The sequence below is a fragment of the Cyprinus carpio genome, chromosome A4 (assembly GCF_018340385.1).
Source record: "Cyprinus carpio isolate SPL01 chromosome A4, ASM1834038v1, whole genome shotgun sequence".
Classification (NCBI taxonomy): Eukaryota; Metazoa; Chordata; class Actinopteri; order Cypriniformes; family Cyprinidae; genus Cyprinus; species Cyprinus carpio.
In genome coordinates, this window is record NC_056575.1 from 12,512,382 (window position 1) to 12,530,911 (window position 18,530).

Sequence of the window (18,530 nt, forward strand, 5' to 3'; positions counted from 1 at the left end):
GCACATTTGTTATTGAAGTATTTCCTTTTAATCCGACCTTTAGTTTTGCGTTGTGTTTAAAAGGTTCCAATGTTTCACGGAACACCTTTCCACGTCATTCTGTGTGACCACAAACGGTTGTTCTGTTTCTCGCATACAGACGACGCAGAAGTAATGACAGTAAAGATGATCGCACGGCATAACTATTCAGATAAACCACCAATTTGATGTGAGGGCAACATATTCGGATTCGCCCCTTCAACAGAACGCACGCTGGTACACTCAACATGGCCGCGCAGTCGGTCGCTCAGAGGAATCATATCCTGATTCGACTACTTATGTCTTAAATACTGTGTCAACAGCTGCTGCTCAGCCTCTGCTCTCACTAAATTATTCTCTCTTTTTCTGTGTCCGTGAACAATGGCAATTTAATGGCATACCCGTTATACTTTAAAAATAAATAGATGAACTTAAGCGCTTTCTCTCTATATCATTAATTATCTCAAATGCGCACACTGTGGACTTTTACACGCGTAATGTTTGGAGCACGTTTATGTGTGAGTCCTGATGACGTGCTGTGTGCTGTCAGTTCCACACAAGACCGCATAAGGGCGATAGAAGGTAAGATGCTCTCAATCTGATTTGCATATATATATATATATATGTGTGTGTGTGTGTGTGTGTGTGTGTGTGTGTATATATATATTTATAAGAGAAGAAAAACACTACTTTTGGCTTCTGCAATGCCTCAAAGAAGTTGGTGGACATATCAGCCCTGCTGAGGGCAGCGAAAGCCCACTGTTTACCAGCTCTGGGGGTCTGTATGCAGCTGGAAGATCTAATGCAGAATCTGAGACTGATGACTGGAGACACTGACAGCAGGACAATATTTTCAGAGATTATAGATTATTATACGCTCCAGTGAAGTAAGGTGAGTAAAAGCACATCAAATAACTAGCTCATTTGGCGGGTTATGATTAATAAATTATGAACCGTATGCACACTCATTCTATTCGCGGCACCACACAGCTGTAGTCTGCCATTAAGTTGTTCTAAAATACAACGATTTTTTTGTGGGATCCGATGTCTGTACATTCTGACTTCACCCCAGTCTACAAGACTGTGTATTTGTGCATTTTAATAACAGGTTTGTTTTATACTATCTGTAAGACCTGTGACAATTGCAAAAACTCAATACTCAGTAGTAAGGACTGATATTCAGGACTTGTCAGCTAGTACCACTACAGCCTTGCAAAGACTTTGCTTTGAAGACCTTTTAATGAACTAACTTCCACATTTCAACATGCCTCTGACTTCTAAGGGGTGTTTTTATTTGTGACTACTCCAAACAGCCTAGAATTCTGTCAGTAGAACATCACATTTTTCTTTTCTGTTTGCAGGAAGAAGATTTGGTGTTGATGGAGGAGGTAACATCTTCAAGACAAAACCTTAGACCTGATGCAACATCATCCAATGTCACAATCACCCTTCAGGAGGTACACAAGCAAAAGCTAAATTGAACATTGTCAATTATCAATTCCTATTTTACAAAATTTGTCCTGCATACATTTTTATCTTAAATGGTGTATGCACTGGAAGACCAGTGCCCAATATTCACAGGGAACATTTCCAGTGTCAGAAGTAGACCTGCCATGCCAGCTTTTGTGGAGACAGATAATGGTAATAGTGACTGAAGTAGCAGTGACCCCCTCCACTGGAACGTGATTTGTACCGAGGGGGCCTGGGGTCAGACGTTGCTTAGGGTCCACAAAGTGTTAAAGCCACCCCTGACCAGTCGGCTCTGGTGGTCAGACTTTGCAGCTGTTTTAAATGTGCTGAAAAATCGAGAACATTTTACAGGAACAGCTCCATTTAAGGTCAGAACACCAAAAACCCAGCCTGTTCCTGGAGAACGGGGAGGTCTGGGTAATCCTACTTTAAAGGCTGTTATGATACAAACTGAATGAAATACCAGAAACATCACTCTCACTGCTACAGTGTATTTACATTATTCTGTCTCTGAGTTGGTAGAATATATTATAGCAGTAGACAAAAAAAGTAAAAAAGATTGTGCTGTGAAAAAGAGCTATACATGAATGAAATTAGATTTGAGCATTCTCTAAGAACAGTGGTTTTTCAAGCCCTGTCCTGGAGGCAACCCCTGCCCCCCAAAAAAATCATTAAACAATCATCCAACACACCTTAATATATAACTTTACTTTTGAGACATACAAAATGTGCAGGGCAAGGGTGCCTCCAGGACAGGTTTGAGACATACAAAATGTGCAGGGCAGGGGTGTCTCCAGGACAGGTTTGAACCACTGCTCTAGAAAGGGTTTTTTTTTGTCACAAAGAAAGTTCAGCAGGTAAAAGTTCCCTCATGTGGAGACACAAAGACAACAGGCTATTTGATTTTCATGCAAATCGTTTCTGAAGATTTTTTCATAAATTGTTTTTTAAACTTTTCAAAAGTTTCTTAAATAACAGATATACAGAGTGACCGTGCTGAACACCACTGTATGTGTGTGTGACAAGGCCAGTGCATTAAAACTGTTCAGTTTAATCATTGTTCTAAATTAATGCGCTGTCACTCGCACACAGAGATCTGAGATCGCGCAGTGTAAAAAGCAACATTCAGAAGCTCATAAACTTGTTGTCAGCGCTGCCACGCGACTTTTATTAATCGATACTGAATCGCGGCATTATATTTCTCAGCAAGGAGGGGTAAAATCGCTGTTTTTAAGTAACTAAACTCAGCTTCATTGTTTGTAGAGAGAGACGCAGACAATTTACGCATCTCTCTCTCTCTGTTGACATGTATAAATAGCAGGGGCGGACTTACCCATTAGGCAAAGGTAGGCGACTGCCTTGGGCCCCCAAAAGCCAAGGGCCCCCTAATGCTTTTATATAGGAGATAAGCATTAAGCGCGGACACGCGAACGGTTGCTGTTTACGGGGGTTTATGCACGACAATCGTCTGCGCGTCCGAGTTGAACGTGCTTCTTGTGTATCCAGCTTGTAGCAAAATAAAATTTTTTGCATCTAAAGGCGCTGACTGCCGCACGAGCGCGAGGTCACCCATCTTACCCCCCAGCGCGCGCACACTTCTCTCTCTGCGTTCAGCGCGCGGCTGAAAGGAGCTGCGCTTTCAGTTAAAAACACTGATATGTTGCTTCTCTAATTTTACATAAAAGTATAGCTGAAATCACAGCAACAGCTATTGTCTTCAAGCTATTCTGTAGCCTATTTGATTTTTATCAGACGACGGCACGATTATATATTTTTGTGCAGATTAACTTCTCGGAAGGGAGAGCTGGTTAGTCTTAATGGGTCGCGTTTCAGTCACTATTCATATTCATCCCGTTGTCTGACAACAAACAGTCAAATGTATCAATGAAAACAGTTTTGAGAATTTAGCTGCATCAAAAATACCGTATGTGGCACAGAGAGGCAAAACAAATGTAATAATAAATAATAAATGTACATTTTCCATGTTCAGAAGTGAGCTGCCCTGTCATGCGAAAATGCAAACAGGTTTGTGTAAAGTGCTCAGTGGAAAGAAAGAGTAGTAATAGGAAGCTAGTATTTCTGTTTTTTTTTTTTTGTATTTTAATGTCTCTAATAGACATGAACAAGTTCTTTTGAAAAACATCTATGACCTATGAAACATGTCTACTCTTCATGCTCTATGGTTTCACTAATAATAAACATATATTGCATAAATTAATTTTTTGCATTACAAAATGCCTTAAAAGAAAGTGTTACAGGTGTGCATATTGACACAGAACAATGAGTTTTAAGATATGTCAGAGCAAGATATTTTCAGTTGAGACAGCTCAAACATGCATTTTAGTCTGGGACTAGCTTAAGCCTTGTCTGTGAAAACCATGGGAAAAAATAATAATTTAAGGTACTACATTTAGAACAGATAAAAATGTGCAATTAAGTTGCGATTATTCACAAGTCTAACTCATGACAATCATGCCATTAATTGTGATTATATATTTTAATAGATTGACAGCCCTAAGTTAAAATGACTAAAATAAAATGTAGGCTTACGCTGGTAACTCACATTTTCATTTTACCTGATAAAGTACCATTTATGAGCTGAGCTGTTTTGTTCAGAGCTGTTACCGGGGAAACCACTATATTTCTGACTCCAAAAGCACCTCCTACTGTCAGAGAATGAATGTGCATTTTCAATAATCCAGTCTGCAGTTTTTGTTCAGACCAATGCGAATATTCACTCACATAAATCTGTTTTAAATAATATAATAATTTATACTTCTGACTCATCCCAGAAATATAAAGTTTCAATTGTGAGGTTTATCATTTTATAATTTATTTTGTTTATGTTAAAAAAAAAACAAAACGGTAAAATCAATTGCTATTTTCGTGGTCTACAACATGAAATAATAAAAGTATCTGCTAAATGAATAAATGTAAATTAAAGAATCCCATTAGAACATGTACATAAAAAATGTAGAGAAACATTGGACACAACAATCTGGCACCATTGTCCAGGCAGCAAGCATCACGACAAAAAAGGACCTCGAGGGTTGATCTAGGTAAATGTGTGCAAATGTATAGGGCCCCATTCCTATATTTGCCTGGGGCCCCCAATTCACTAAATCCGCCCCTGATAAACAGTATGCTCTCATTTGTATTTTTGCTTTTTTCCTATTTGGGACAGGCAATCCAGTCACACTGTGAGATGTCATGTGACCTAATCAGTGACTGATTGAATGCACGTGTCTTTTTGTTTTAATAAAAATGCGCCAGTCAGAGCAACTGAGCGGTTGGTAAAGACGTATCTTCTCGTCTGTTATTTGTGTGTGTATATATAGGATATTGTGCTATGATTTCAGATTCACAATCCTGTAACAGTTCACAGTACCTTCAACTTAAATATCATTAAACAATTTCTTTATTTGTAGACCAGTGAACTTTTATATTTTGCTAAAAATTGTTGATATTTACTTTGGGGTATACATTTACAAATAGCAGCTGTGAGCAATTATTGGAAAAGTATGTTCACTTTATGTCCTGCAGACAGGGTTTCTGGTAGTCAGGAATACTGTGGTCATGATCGGACAGGCAGAGGTTTCAGAGACAGCCTCCTTGGCCATGATAATATCGGATATAATATAGACAGAGTTCAGATACGGCCTCTGTGGCATCAAAGGAGGGTCCGTCACCTTGGAAGCCAGTCCTAAACACCTTGAGACAGCCCTAGTAGATTCTGGTATGGTGACCATGATGACGGTGGGTCTGCTGCGCTCCCACTCCGTGACTCCCACAGCAAAGACAGAGCCTGCAATGCCAGGTTGATACAATATTCCAGAGTCCACTCTGAGTCCCACAATCACATGAGCAAGGCAAACAACTCAGATAGCCCACTCAGAAAAAATTGGGAGGCATATCTCCTGCATATCAGCCAAGTGTGCCAGCTCAGTAAAGTCCTGCATGTAGTTCTCGATCAGCCGTACAATTTGAGTTATTTTTAATTCTTTTTTTATTCAAAAGACACAAGAGAAAGAATATAATCCAATCAAGAACAGGAACATAACAGGGACAATGAACACAAACAGGGAATGTGTTACAAAAACACACAGCAAACAAACTGTAAACAAATTTAGAACAAATATATAAAACAGACAGGTTGTTTAATTTGTTCTCTTGTATTCTCACATTTCTGTGATTATTTTAAAGAACCGATCCTTGAGGAACACGACTGAGATTATCGCCTGTCTGAGAGATATGAAGTTAACTGAAGGACATTAACAGTGATACCAATAACAGACAGATGAGAAAGGAGTACTGAATGGCAAACGCTGCACTCAGATCCGGGAGAACCAAGAGACTTACAACACCAGTGTCAGAGACCAGGAGAAGGTAATTTACTGCTCTTACAAGAGCAGTCTCAGTACTGTGAGAAGCTCGAAAACCAGACTGATATTGTTCAAGCAGGTTTATCCAAGAGAGACTGCATCTGTGTGACAGCTTTTCAAATACATTAGCTATAAACAAAAGATTGCAAACTGGTTTAAAGTTACTCAGGTTAGCAAAAAGACTTCCTAAGGGTTCCTAAGTACTGGAGGGATAGCAGCTATTTTTACACCTAGAGGAACATAACCAGTATCAAGGGATCTGTTTATCATATGGGTGATAGTTGAGAGTAGGCAAGAAGTTTTTGAGTAAGTGAGATGAAATTGGGCCAAGCTGACAGGAAGAGGAGTTAGATTTATTAATCAGCTGTTCAACCTCAGATGTATTAGTAGGTGAAAAGGTTGAGAACGGGTGGACAGACTGAGAAGAAGAAAAATGTGGAGGAGCAGATGGGGAAAAAGCTTGGTAGATGACACCAGTTTTATCGGAAAAAATTACCGGAAAATTTTCCAAAGGTCAATAGAGGCATTCATTGTATAAGATTATGGTTTGAGAAGTTTGTTAATCTCAGAGAAAAGAGTCTTGTGTTTACACTGCTTTATTATTAACACTGGAAAGGTAGAGCATGCAGTGTTGAGTGCTTCTTTATATTTCAATACCTCGTCTGAATAAGTCACATGCAGCATGAGCATGAAGGTGAGGTTATAGTCCTTCAAGACGCCTACCCTCAGATTTCATAACTCTGAGTTCTGGGGTGAACCATGAGGAGAAATTATCTGAAGAGACAAAAGAAAAATAACTTCAAGCTTTTTCCATCAAGTAAATTACAAATGTTTATAACGTTACTAAAGAAGCTAGGTGTATTGATATTTCAGCACTCCATGAATGGACAGCGACTTAAATTCCAGAAAAAATGGGAAATTCTTTTACAGGTGAGAATGTATTGGTTTGTGTTTTTATTAAATATTACAGGTTTAAACTGTTGTAGCTTTTTTAAACTAATGAAAAAAATAATAGGATGATAAGTTAATTATTTTCATTAAAAACTACCAAATACACAAAATCAAAACTACCTCTACAACTTCTAAAAAAAAAAATAACAAAAAAAAACAACTAATACTACTACTAATAATAATTATTATTTATAAATATTATTATTATTCAATTAATTAATCATGACAACACATTTATATGTGCATTACTTCCATCTTGTGGATGATTTATGTAGTGCAGCTATTAATAGTTTTGAATCTAAATGAATAATTATTCTGAATACTTAGACTATTTAACTTTTATCTTAAAACTAATGGCTATTAAAGTTTTTAAGTGTCATTTTTTTATCCAGACCACTTCTAATGTCTCCAAATAAGACAAAAATGCTCTGAGATATGAATGCAACCCAACAGAGGCTCTTTCTGAGTCAGTGAGCGCTCCTCTGAGGAGAACAGCATCCTTTGTGTCCTGTACGTAAACCCTTTTAATCAATGTTTCTGATTATTTTTTATTAATCTCTGGTGTCCAAACAAATATGTGGACAGGTCATGTTATTCTCTCTTTCTTTTTGTGCTGATGAAAAAAAAAGACTATTTTAAAAACCTGATAAAATGAAAGCTCATTTAAATTCAGATCATGAAAAAAATACACCTTTGATTTCTGTATGAGTGAGTGTTTCTGATGGTAAATATTAAGCATGCTAATTTCCAAAAACGTAATGTGATGATAATACTTTATATGGCATTTATTGTATATACAGTACCATGGTACACACAGTAAATGTTTTTCAGAGCTGGGTAGTAATGTAATCAGATTACGAAAATCAAGTACTCATAATTACAGTACATTACATTTTAGAAATGCTCATAATCAGATTACAGTTACTTTGGTAACACTTTATTTTACGGTTACATCTATTAGTTGATTATTAGCATGTATATTACTACAATATTAGCCATGTATTGGTGCTAATTAAGCACATATTGATGCCTTGTTCTACATCCCTAATCCTACCCAATACCTAAACTTAACAACTACCTTATTCACTATTAATTTACATTAAATTAAAACTTTATTAAAATAAAAATCATATTATAATATTATATGTTAGTTTTTGTATAAAACTTAAAATAAAGTGTTACCGTTACTTTTTATGGATTACATTATTACATATTATTCACACAATGGCAGTAAATTCTTCATAATTTATTGATTCTACCAAATTCATATTTTTCTCTCTCTCTCTTTTAAAATTTACTCTCTAAAAATCCTACTTTGTGTCATACTTTTAGTTTTAACTATATTCACAATACAGAATGGTCATGTAAATATCATGTAAATCATTTTTCAAACCATGCTTCTGAATTTGGGTGATAAAAGCGCCTCTCAAGCAATGAGATCATGTATGACACAAATAATAATGCAAGTTACTAAATACTGGTGATGTCTAGCTGTGAAACACTATACAGTCCTCATCATTTCCAGAAGGACCTTAACTGTTGAATTGAGAAATCTGACCTGAAAGACTTTGGCTGTGGACAAAACAAATAAAATATTTCTGTTTTTAGTGTTCAAGCGTTCAAATTTATTTGACATTTTTATGATTTAAATTATTATTAGCTTTTTAATCAACTCACAAACTCACTGCAGTTCTTACATTAAGCCCGGTTTGGGAAACTCTGAATTAATGTCATTTTTAATGCACTGTATGATGATGACATCAAATATTTTTAAATATATTTTCATTCTATTTGCTTTTTTTATATCAATACGGTACGTTTAATGGTAAGTTTACAACAAGTTAGATAAAAAAGTTATCTAAAAAGTAGTCAGAATACATTACCTAAAATGAATTACGCTACTAACTACAGTTTTCATCATGTAATCTGTAATCAGTAATGGACTACAAGTAATAATTGATGACAGACCATTGAATTACTCAGAAATAATACACACCTGAGATGGTGATGCGGCCACAACGTGAAGTGCTTTTTTGTATTTTTAGTGTTTAAAAAAAACACCCAAAAATAATTATACAAAGAAAAATCACGTATTACATTCTGAATAATTAAAGCATTAATATTACTCCAAAAGGACTGAAAGGACAATCCCAAAACAAATGACTTATAGTTTTAGACAAAGATTGACAAAAAGAGCAGGATGTGTCAATGGTGTTTTTACATTTTTGTAAGTAATGCTTAACAGGGTCAAATCTGTGAATAATTTTGTGAGATATTTCTTTAACTTTATTCATTAGGGAAAAAAAATTGAGGAAGTGACCACACAAGTGGCCAGTTAATATCATCATAAATATTATGTCAATAGCACATTGCAGAAGGAATTGAGGTAATATTGTCCAAAAAAGAATCTGACTTTGTAATTACACTTTTGCATTGAGAAACAAATACCAACCAGTGAACTCAACAGAAATCATTGAGCCATTATTATTGTTTCTAAAGAGCAGACAAATTTCCAAAGAGACTGAAAGCTATATTAAATTCATTCCTGGATACTGTAAATTAGTATTTCAAAACAAAATCTGAGTGACTGAATAAATGATTGTTATCAAATAACTGGGTTCAGTTAAAGTGCTTCTCAAAACTCAAACTGATGCTTCCTCGTTTTCTTCGCTCCTCTGTTCTCCGACCGTGACCTGAAACTAATCTAATAAATAAATACATCCACAAAGAAATGTAAAACAACAAATATTAAGTCTTTCTATATTTCCTTAAATATGTATAATTGCATTTTTGCCCACATTTATTTATTTTTTAATTTATTTATACACTTATTTTCACTTTTATTTATATATGTATTTGTCAACATTTATATATTTTTACATTTATTCAAATGTGTCATAAATATATATATATATATAAATAATACATAAATATGGAAATAAATGTATAAATAAAAAAAAAAATAAAAATAAAAAAATAAAAATACAAATAAACAAAAAGAAAGGAAAATAAAAGTCTGATTTTTTTCACATTTTAGTTATTTATTTATTTATTTATTTTCTTTTTATATTTATATACTCACTTATTTATTATTTTGGGAACTTTGGCATTCCATTTAATAAAGGCTGTCCTGTAATACTTTCACTGGTGAGAAGTTCCTCATGCAGCAACACAGAGACAATACCCTCGTCTGATCCTCTTTACAATAAGAAGTGTTTTTCTGCCATCTGCTGGACAAATGCAGCAGCGCAGTATTAAACGCACAAGATTACTGCTTTTATTTTATTCTCAAAATTATACCTAATGAAAATAGATAATATTTAATTTAATAAAAACTCATCAAAATAGCATTAGCAACAATATAGTTTATACTATGGTGTAATCATATTTTTATTGTTTTCTTGGTTAGAATAAAGAACAAATGAGTAAAATCCATTAATTCATTAAAATTAGTCATGAGAAATTGGCTCTAGTAAGTTTGTGTAAGTGTTTGAAGTGTTCAGACTTACAGAAGTCAGTGATCAGAGCTTGTATCTGCTGTGTTCAGGTTCAGGTTTGATGCTGAATATAAGCTGCAGTGTTTCTGTATCAATCTGCTTTAAGTTTAGTGTGACTTTATCTCCACACTGACTTCTGACTGACACGAGTCTGTCCTCAGTGAAGTGTCACTTCACGCTGGAGGAGGAGTCCCGCTCATCAGCGCTCACACTTTATTGATATATATGGAGAAAATCAAAATGCTGCTTTCTGATTTGTCACTGATTGTGTTTGATTGATTTCCTCTGTTGTGTCTAATAAGGTAACAGTGAGTGTCATTGGCAGCTGTGAGTCTCTCTCTCTCTTTAGGGGGCTGACAGGAGCCAGTTTCTTCACTGTGTTTGAGGAGCAGACGAGAAACTTGTGCTGAGTTCTGAGTTGATGAAGTAGTGTGTGTCGAGCTGAAGGAGAAGATGGAGAACTGTCTGATGCTGATGTTTCTGTGTTATATGGTAAAACTCATCACCTCTGGTAGGTACATACTCAGAGTCCAGAGGTAATCTATTCTTTAAAATGTGCTGAAATAATTTACATGTAATGTTACACTTTACTACATACTATGTTTGGTATGTTCACTAATTGTCTCTCTCTCATGTGTAGACAGTGTGAGTGTGAGGTTGGTGGATGGCGATAATCCCTGTGCTGGTCGAGTGGAGGTTTATAATGATGGTCAGTGGGGAACAGTGTGTCATTATTGGTGGGATATTGCTGATGCTGCAGTGGTGTGTAGAGAGCTGGGCTGTGGGACAGCTGTAAAAGCAACAAGTAGGGCTCACTTTGGACAAGGATCAGGACCAATTTCAACGGGTTTTGTAGAATGTAGTGGATCAGAGACTGCACTGAAAGACTGTAGTTCAAACAGCCAGTATACACAGGAGGACTGTAATCATGATCACGATGCTGGTGTTGTCTGTTCAGGTAAGCTGCTCCAAACCTCAGCCTGTTATTTCATCTCTCTTTCATAATTCACACTCAATCAATAACATATTTATGCTGGTGTTAACAAACATCACTATCAATCTCATGAAACAGGCAGTCTCTGTTTAATTGTTTTGTTCATAATAATATATTCATCTAAATTCCTTATTATCTTAAAATAAACTATGATGAAGAGAATCACCATTAAATGTCACGTGTTTTGTATTTTCAGACAGTCTGATGTAACAATCTTATTTACGTTGTTTATTTAATGAAGATTATCAAATTACAGATGAAAGATAAAATTATATATCTACGGTAAGCGGGAGGGACATGTTCGTAGTTTTGTCGTGTTCACGAGATCTTTTTGTTGAGATTAACGTCATTCTTATGTTTACGAGTTTAATGTGTAAACAACTCTGCGTGACCATAGCAACCTGGGATTATAAGAAGTGGATAAAACGACGGGCCGTTGAATTATTAGAAAAAGTCGTCAATTATTCCTTATATATTTTGCAAATATTGTAAACGCCTGACAATTAAACCAATAAAGTTTTGACTTTATGATTGTATTTATGATCGTATGTGACCTGTTGTGTTTTTCATTTACAATTGAAACTATGCGAATGATCCATTCATCAACGGACATGTATAAGCTAATTATAGTTTATTAATTAGCAAAAATAAAATATATGTTAAATTAAACCTTTAAACTGCACTTCCATTAAAAATTAATGGAAGATAAAACCACAGATAATATTAGTGCAGATTATATGAAATAATAAAATACAAAATTTAATGACAGTTTTCTCTAGTGTTCCAGGTGAGTAGAGATGTTTAATTAATAATCATTTACTCATGTAATGTAAACACAGGTCGTCATCCCACACTTGTTAATGGATCCCACCTGTGTTCTGGGAGATTAGAGATACTTCAGGAGAACAAACGCTACACAGTGTGTGACGCTGTCTTTGACCAGCAGGATGCAGAGGTTGTGTGTAGAGAGCTGGACTGTGGGGCTCCTGTACAGGTGCTGGGAGCAGCTGCTTTTGGCAAAGGAGACGCTGAGATGTGGACACAAGAGATTCAGTGCAGAGGAGACGAATCACACATTCGACGCTGTTCATTGTCAACTTCACCTAAAATAAACTGCACCCATGACAATGACATAGGACTGATATGCTCTGGTAAAATGTTCAACCTTGTAAAGAATACATTTAAATACTAAAATTAATTTCTTTGATCAATACCACAATCTGAAATCTTAGACTGTATTAAACAGAGATTAGAGTTAGAGAATTACTCAGATTATCTCTGTTCTCTTGGTTTTTGATTGTATTTGATTTCAGTAAGAACGGTTCAGTGTTGTTTGTCCAGGTTACACTGAGGTTAAACTAGTAAATGGCTCAGACACTTGTTCAGGAAGAGTGGAGCTTCAGTATCTCAGTAAATGGGGCACAGTGTGTGATGCATGCTGGGATATGAGAGCTGCCAGTGTCCTCTGTAGACAGCTGAATTGTGGGATTGCTGTGTCTGTTGTGGGATCAGACTGGTTTGGAGAGGGAAGTGTTGAAATCTGGGCTGATGTGTTTGATTGTGACGGGAATGAAACAAAACTCTCAGAATGTTCCATCTCTTCATAGAGTCGAGCTGAATGTTCTCACAGACGAGATGTTGGAGTCATCTGCTCTGGTGAGCACATTCACACCACACTGAAGTCATGGGTTTCAGAATAAAACTACACATTTTAACAAATGTAAAATATGTTAGATAAATATTAAATCACAAATACTATTAAATTTAATAAATTTAATAAATTTAATTAAATTAAATACTCTCTCCAGACAGTAAAGCTCATCTGGAGAACTGCAGCTCTTCACAAACTCTCAACTGCAGCTCCACACAACAGCTGTCAGTAAAGAACACTGGTGAGAAAATCAGCATCTGGGCAGATTCTTCAGTTATTATTGATCAAAAATACGTATGTACAATCACTGTTTTTTCTTTCTCTGAATATCAGGTCGAGGGTCCATCAGGCTGGTGGGTTCTGGGGGAGACTGTGCAGGGAGGCTGGAGGTTTTTCACAGCGGCTCATGGGGGACAGTGTGTGATGACTCCTGGGATATTAAAGATGCCCATGTGGTGTGCAGACAGCTGCAGTGTGGAGTGGCCCTCAGTAACCAGCAGGTACCAGCCTGGTTTGGTCCTGGTTCTGGACCAATATGGCTGGATGAGGTGGAGTGTGAGGGGAATGAGACGTCCCTGTGGAGCTGCTCTTCTCCAGGCTGGGGAAAACATGACTGTCATCACAAGGAGGATGTAGGAGTCGTGTGCTCAGGTAGACATGCTGATGAATTTTTTCCATTAAAATTAATACACCATATTCATAGTATATTCATTTGTCCACAGTGCCCTTTGTTTTCAATTTAGTTTTTCTTTCAGTGGTATTTTTGCATTTCTATCTAGAGTTTAAAGAGATCAGGTTAACTGAAGGCTGTGAAGGGAATGTGGAGGTTTTCTACAATGGATCCTGGGGTAATGTGTGCTGGAACCAGATGGAGAGAGACACAGCGAGTCTGATCTGTCAAGAGCTGAACTGTGGAAGATCTGGTGATTTGTCTGATTCTACAGCAAGAGTGAAATCAGCTCCTAACTGGCTGGATAATTTTAAATGTCGACCACATGATTCCACTTTATGGCAGTGTCCATCTTCACTCTGGGGACAGAATAACTGTGGTGACGATGAAGTGGCCAAAATTACTTGCTCAGGTGAGACGATATTTAAATGATTTAATATGGTCTCAGCAGAGTGCGAATAACCCCACCATAATTGGGGGGTACTGCTCCTTCACTTCTTCTATGATCATCATGGTCCACTACCATATCAATCCCCACAGTTTTAGTCACATCTTCTTTACAGAATTCACACCCTATACTAAATTTACCCTTTACAGTCAATAGCCTACTCGATCTGGATTGAAGCAGCAAACATTCAGTGTAAAAGTAAGAAAAAAGACATAACATTATTTAATATTTGAATCACAGCTTATATAGTGTTTTGACATCAACAACCACAACCAAAAAGTGCATTTTACCTCAAACTTGCGACTAGTTAACTTTCTAAAGAAGGCTTAATCGCTTCTCGGGTCGACATTAACATTAACACACTGAAAAAATTACAAACAAAATTAAAAATAATATTATACAACTTATAAATAAATTATTTCATAAAGGTGTTCACGAGATACAGATACCAACCTTTCGCGAACTTGCTTTCAACGTCGAACGAACACTCGTTCCCTTCCCATGGAGACGAGGGGCTGTGTGTGTGTGTGTGTGTGGCTCTCTGTGTGTGTGCGCGCGCGCGCGCGCATGTGAGAGACGCATGAGTGACAGAGAGACGGAGGGAGAGCAGGGAAAGGAAATGCAGCTGCGTGTTTTAAATAGCGTTAAAAAATGATTTTTTTTTGTAATATATGCCTCGTTTTTATTTTTATTTCAATGTTTTTTCCCACCTAGTTTTTGTTTTTTTGTTCATTTTCGTTAACGATTATAAACTGATATTTCTGTCCCTTTGGGTATAGTACCCCCCAGTAGCCCCTGTAATTCGAACTATGGGTCTCAGTAGTCATATTTTCTTTCTATGCCATAAGTATGTGGTAAGTAAACTATTTTTTTTTCTGCAAGACTAAACAGAGCAGGTGGGAAGAGTATTTGTGACTGTTTAATGTTTAATTTCAGCGGAGGAGAGTGATGAGTCTCCTCGGAGTCGTCTGACATGTTCAGCATCTCCTCACCAGAGACAGTGTTCAAGTAAGTTTCCTGATAATACATTAGCTGATGTTTCTTTGTGCAAGCCTGTATTTGCCTTATTATATTATTATCTGTGCACTGGATTATTTGCATTTAAAATCAGTTTTAAATATTTTATATATTTAACCAACTCTGTCTTCAGTTTCGGTGTATGTTTTGTTGTAAATGTTTTAAGTTTGTACTAATGTGTGTTTTAGATCATGTTCCTCTCAGACTGAGTGGAGGTAAGGGCCGGTGCTCTGGGAGGCTGGAGGTGTATCATAACGCTGTGTGGGGCTCAGTCTGTGATGATCAGTGGGACATCAGCGATGCTCAGGTGGTCTGCAGGCAGCTGGGTTGTGGAGCAGCACTGAGGGCTGATGGGAATTCAGTCTTTGGTGCTGGTAAAGGTGTTGTGTGGATGAACAAAGGTCAATGCAGAGGGAATGAGATTCACCTGTGGGACTGTCCTCTCTCCCTGAAAAAACACACTGACTGCTCCCACAAGAAGCTTGTTACACTCAACTGTGTAGGTCAGGCAAAATTTCTGGATCATTTCAGTGCTGATAATATTTGTTTAAATTAATCATTTGCATTATTGTATATGTGTTTGTGTCTGTTTTGCTAGATTTGTCAGTGTCCACTACTCCTGCCACAACAACATCAGTTTCTCCTCCAGTGCGCTCAACATCAGTCTCTCCTCCACAAACTCCTCCAGCAGCGTCTCTCTCCGTCCCCCCAGTGCTTGTGATTGTTCTGGGAGTTGTGCTCTTACTGCTCTTAGTGCCACTGCTTATACTGATTCAGCAGAACAGAGTGATGAGGAGAAGTAGGAGAGATCCAGAGACTGTCATATTGTGTCTTATTCAGTGTGTGATCAGTCATGTGTTGTGAACTGACAGCAGGTTTGTCTGTCTACATTCACAGCTCTCTCTAAAAGGAGACACAGGACGATGTCTGAGGCCGTTTATGAGGAGATTCAGCACAGACACAATCACTTCACTCAGAGGGGTGAGACATGAGCCATCAATCTCATTTAATAGCATTAATAAGAGTCTGTCAGACAGCTGATGTTCATCTATTATTAGTCCTGTTAAACCTCCTGCTTCAAACCACAGAATTCCTGACAGAAAACCACAGAGCTGCAGGTGCATGTTTATGTGTGTGTGTGTGTGTCAGTGAGTATCTCTTCCTGTGAGTATTTTAAGATTGTCATAAGGATGTGTTTATATATAAGTGTAGGCACAGGTGTGTGTGTGTGTATTTCTGGAAGGTGGTGAGGAATGGGTTCATGTGAGGATACTTGTGTGTTTGTTAATAGGCCTAACAAAAAAGGGATCTTCCTATAATGCTTTTAAATGTGAATAATTCATATTTGTGCTGTGTTGTCTACATAATAATTAAGGAAATGATGATTCAGTCTGTTTGTAATGATGAACATGTTTCTGACTGCTCTGCTCTTCTTTAACAGGGAGTCTCATCTCTGAAGAACTGCATTCTGGGTATGAAGATGCTGATGAGCTTCTCTCAGGTTCGAGAAATGAAGTACACATTCACTCCACATTTCTATTAAAAGAAGACACCTTTTTAATTAATTGATCAATGGCTCAATACTATTCAAATACTGCTGCTCAATTATATATTAACAGTCTACTCTCCTTTTTTAGCAAAAGAGTTCAAGACTGCATATTATGATGATGTCACTAATGACAGTGGCCTGAAAGGTCAGTGACCTTTTTAATTGATCACATGATTCATCACCAACTGATTAATAAATTCACGATCTGCCAAAAGAACATATTTTGGTTTTGTATCCAAACATATTGTGTGTTGATGCAGAAGAGATGGTGAAGGAAATCACCCCGGGATACTATGATGATGTCATAACTGATGGACTGAAACCAGATCGTGAGACAGGTGTCACTCTCTTACTCTACAACAGTATATAATATACTTTTAAATTAAAATATTACAGTATATTGAAGACAGATATTTCAAAGTTGTTCTGAATGTATTGAATGTGTGTCTGTGATGAATGTGTGAATTTGTAGAAGACACACCTGAGAGCTATGATGATGTCATGACGAGCGGACAGAACTCTGATATCAAAAAAGGTGTTTTACATAATCATTTTTTTTTTAGATATTCCTCTAAAATCATTACAGACAGTATTTTAAATGAGTGTGTTAATTGTTTTTTTGTGGTTTTTTTTGCCTTATTTAATTTTGACTCATATTTTTTATGTGTAGTGAACGCACCAGAGAATTATGATGATGTCATTATTAATAGACCGAGCTCTCAGGGGATAACAGGTCAGTTGAACTAAACTATTTATTTATTTTTATAATCATCCTTTGCATGTTTACATGAGTATTGACATCTGTTCTGTGTAATCAAGTCACTTAATGAGCAGGTCATAAGGTTTTTCGAAATATATATATTTTTTGCAGTTTTTAACATAGCTATCCTCCAATGTAAACAGTCTGCAAAGTTGTTAATCAAAAAAGTGCATGATAAATAAAGATATTAGCTGTGTCCCAAACGGACACTATACACTATGCCCTCATCCACTATGTTCTTATGCACTATGTACTCAACCATGTAGTGTCTGAATTATATTAAATGCAGTTATTTTGTCATTCATAATTGGAGTCTGATAGCCCCTTCCCCTTCGCTATGTAATTAAAGCTGTGACAGTTGAGAGCATGAAGTGTCCAACATTCCACACTTCGTTTTCTCGGTTATTTAAGTGCATCATCCAGGTATTTAAAGTGCACTTTTTCTTTTTGGAATTTTCAGTGTGAATGCACTACTCGCATTATTCATACTAAAAACATCATAGAATAGTGCATAAATACACGATTTGGGACGCACCTATTGTCTGTCAAAAGAAAGAGTTGACTCTGAATCGCGTTAACGAGTCGTCATATTTTCGGATCTTCTGCCTGTTACCAGTATTCGTCACTAGGTAACACATTTGCATAATCCCCGCCTGCTCACGAAATACGAACACATTGCTAAACGCTTGTCCATGAAAGATAACACCATTCCCAAACTTGCACCACAAATAAGTAAATAATAATAATGAATGCAATAAAACTGCTGTTACATCACGTATAGTACCAAATACAAAGTTTATACTTACCACTGAGAAATGTCCTGATCAAGTCGTGCTTGCGATGGAGTTTCCAGTTGAGCGACTGCATCGTCATCATTCTCGGACTCAGGTTCGAATTGATAAAGTAATATCGATGTCATTTTTTTAACCTCATAGCATCTTTGTTTACAAGTAACCCTCTGGAGCAAAAAATTATTTATGGTAATGGGAGTTTCATTTCTGACACGCATTGTATACAGAAAGACCAATCACAAAAGACTTGGCCAGCTGACCAATCAGAGCAGAGTAGGCTTATGGAAGGGAGGGTTTTACAGAACTGCTTCGAACAAATCGTTTTGAAATCA

At 36.8% G+C, this 18,530-nt stretch overlaps 1 pseudogene; it reads left to right on the plus strand.

Annotated features, from left to right (window-relative positions):
• Positions 1–627: 627 nt before the first annotated feature.
• Positions 628–18,530, plus strand: part of LOC109076822 — a 22,366-nt pseudogene continuing 4,463 nt past the window's right edge.